This window comes from Orycteropus afer, unplaced genomic scaffold (assembly GCF_000298275.1).
Source record: "Orycteropus afer afer isolate SDZICR_OR568_19922 unplaced genomic scaffold, OryAfe1.0 scaffold00335, whole genome shotgun sequence".
Classification (NCBI taxonomy): domain Eukaryota; kingdom Metazoa; phylum Chordata; class Mammalia; order Tubulidentata; family Orycteropodidae; genus Orycteropus; species Orycteropus afer.
Window position 1 is genome coordinate 3,752,757 of NW_006921922.1, and position 3,450 is coordinate 3,756,206.

Genomic DNA, 3,450 nt, shown 5'->3' on the forward strand with positions numbered 1-3,450 from the left:
TCTGGCTTCCTGGCTTTTAATCCCCTTTCTCCTGCTCTTCTGGCCTGCTGCTTTGGGCATCCCTGGGTCGTCCCTGGGGCTGACTGCTCCTCTGTCTGGTTCCTGGCTTTTATCCCCTTTTTCCTGCTCTTCCGGCCTTCTACTCTGGGCGGGCCTGAGTTTCCTCTCCTCACCTAATCCTTTCAGCTGATTGCTTTTCTCTCTGGCTTCCTGGCTTTTAATCCCCTTTTTCCTGCTCTTCCCACCTGCTACTTTGGGCTTCCCTGAGTTGTCTCTCCTCACCTGTAACCCTGGGGCTGACTGCTCTTCTGTCCTTGTTCCTGGATTTTATTCCCTTTCTCCTGCTTTAGGATCAGTAAAATGAGCACAAAAATCAGCTGGATAAATCTAATTCTAATGTCTCTCCTTAAGGCACTGAAAATACATGTTGTCTTTAGCAATACTCTGAAAACAAAATGGAATGGAACTGCACCTCCTGAATACCTGGTGTGCCTGACACTAAACATAGCCTAATTTAAGTGCCCTGATAATATGATTGTTGTTGTTGTTGTTATGTGCTGTGGAGTCAGACCCTACCCATAGCGACCCCATCTTGGGTTTCTGAGGCAGTATCACTACGGAAGTAGATTTTCCCATCTTCCTTCCGAGGAGTGGCTGGTGGGTTTGAACTGCCATCCTTCTGGTTAGCAGGCAAGCACCTTAGGCACTACGCTACCAGAGCTATCACACTCATTTTGTGGTACAGAATGAAATCATATCTCACAGTCAAATAGTGAGTGAGTTTGGAACAAAAATCTGTGATATACTTTGGAAAACATATCCATTTTCTCTTTGTAATCATATTATACTGCTTCAATTAAATGATCAGTTGAGAAGAAAATAACCCATTGCTTTTTGTTTAAATAAAGGGGGGGGGGTACAGGCATTAAAAAAAACTATGAAGAACAAAACAGACATGGACCTTGAGAAGAAAATAACCCATTGCTTTTTGTTTAAATAAAGGGGGGGGGTACAGGCATTCAAAAAAACTATGAAGAACAAAACAGACATGGACCTTGCCTTAACAGAACTTATAGTATTTGGGTAAACTTTATTTTCCCTGATAGTTAAGCACAATATGTTCATACATAGAAAGAGAAACCAGACCAGTCTGATTTTTAAATTCTGCTTCTGTGACATATCAGTCCTATACTTTTAAACAAATTACTTAAAGTTTATAAGATAGAGTTTTTCATCTCTAAAGTAAATACAATAGCTAGTTTAAAAGTGAAAATTTCTATAACATGCATGGGGAATGAAATTCTCATCCAGAAATATCTTAAAAGAGTCTGATTTGGTATTAAATGGACTCCCTGTGTGTGTGTTTGTGTGTGTGTGTATGTTGTTAGTTCTGTCCCCACTTTCAATAATTATGTATTTAACAGTATCCTTTTTTAAAAAGTTCTACTTAAAGTTCCAGTCTTACTAGTATGACTGACCCACCCGATTATCAGAACACCTATAATGACTGCAAATTTATTAGTCTCCATGTATGCAGTTTTCAAAATCTATTCTTAGAAAACAGTTGTACTAACTCTATTTCTAATGCATTAGTTCAGTTTTCTATAAACTGCATTCAGCAAGTATTTGGTAAAAAAAGTAGTTATAAATTTGGATTTATTTGGAAAGTTCTGGAATAAACAAAGTAAACTGGGTGTTTATTTTGTTTTTGTTTTTTACTATAAGATTTCATAGAATGAACTGCAACACTCCAAGAGGGGTATATACTATGATGTTTCCTAAAATTATTTGGCCTTCAAATTCAAAGACAGAACTGTTGACTCACGTAACTGAGTTTGGGAAACACTGCTCAAAATATTTTTTGTTACAATTAAGTATTTGTATAAATACTTGAATCAGTGAAATGCTGGAAATGTGACTTCTCCAATATTAATCAACTATGAGAATAACTAAAAAATAATGTTTTAAAAGTAGCTCCACTAAATGCTTTCTAATCTTTATGTGGAGAAAGAACACTTAATGACATAAATGCTGCTTTAAGAATTCTTCCTCTGTGTTGTTTTTAGCTGCCAATAGAGTCAGTCCCCAAATCACGGGAACCTCAAGCACAACAGGGTCAGACCATAAGGCTTCCAATGGCTGATTTCCAGAGGTAGACAGCCAGATCTTTCTTTCCAGTCTTAGTCTAAAAACTGCTGAAATTAGTTCAGCATAGTAGCAACACATATGTCTCCACTCCATGGAAAGCAAGAATTCTACCCCTGACCCGCCATTTCCCCACCCTAATGATGTTAGGGTCCTAGTGACCCAATGTATGTATAATAGAATAAAACACTGCCCGCTCGTGCACAATCCTCACAATCCTTGCTATGCTCGAGGCCATCATTGCAGCCACTGTGTCAACCCATCTCATTTAGGGTCTTCCCCTTTTTTCACTGACCCTCTACTTTGCCAAGTGTGATATACTTTTTCAGGGACTAGTCCCTTCTGACAACATGACCAAAGTAGATGAGTTGAGGTCTGGCCATACTCACTTCTAAGGAGCATTCCAGTTGCACTTCTTCCAGGATAGATTTTTCCTTCTTCTGCCAGTCCATGGTATTTTCAGTATTCTTTGTGAATATCAAAATCCAAAGGCATCAATTTCTCTTCAGTCTTCTTTATTCATTATCCAGCTTTCACATGCAAATGAGGCTATTGAAAATAACTTGGCTTGGGTTAGGTGCACCTTAGTCTTCAAAGTGACATATTTGTTTTTAACACTTTAAAAAGGTCTTTTGTAGCACATATTCCCAGTGCAATATAATGTCTGATTTCTTGGTGTTGATTGTGAATCCCAGTAAAATGAAATACTTGACAACTTCAATCTTTTCTTCATTTATTGTCATGTTGCTTATTGGTCCAGTTGGGAGGATTTTCGTGTTCTTTATGTTGAGATGTAATTCATATTGAAGACTATAGTCTTTGATCTTCACCAGTAAGTGCTTCAAATCACATTCATTTCCAGCAAGCAAAGTTGTAGCATATGCATATGGAAGATTGTTAATGAATCTTCCTCTAATCTTGAGTCCACATTCCTCCTCACATGGTCCTGATTCTCAGATTATTTGCTCAGCATAAGGACTAAGTATGATGAAAAGAGACAACCCCAATGCACACCCTTCCTGATGTTAAATTATGCAGTATCCCATTGTTCTGTTGGAATGACACCTCTTGGTCTATGTACAGCTGTGTCATGAGCACAATTTGTGATTCACAGTTCTGGAATTCCCATTCTTTTTAATGTTGTCCACAATTTGTTATGATCCAAACAACTGAGTTACTTTGCATATTAACACAAGTAAATATCTTTCTGGTATTTTTATTTCAGCCAAGATCCATCTGACATCAGCAAGGATATCTATCCTTTCACATCTTCTTCTGAATTCATCTTGAATTTCTGGAAATTCC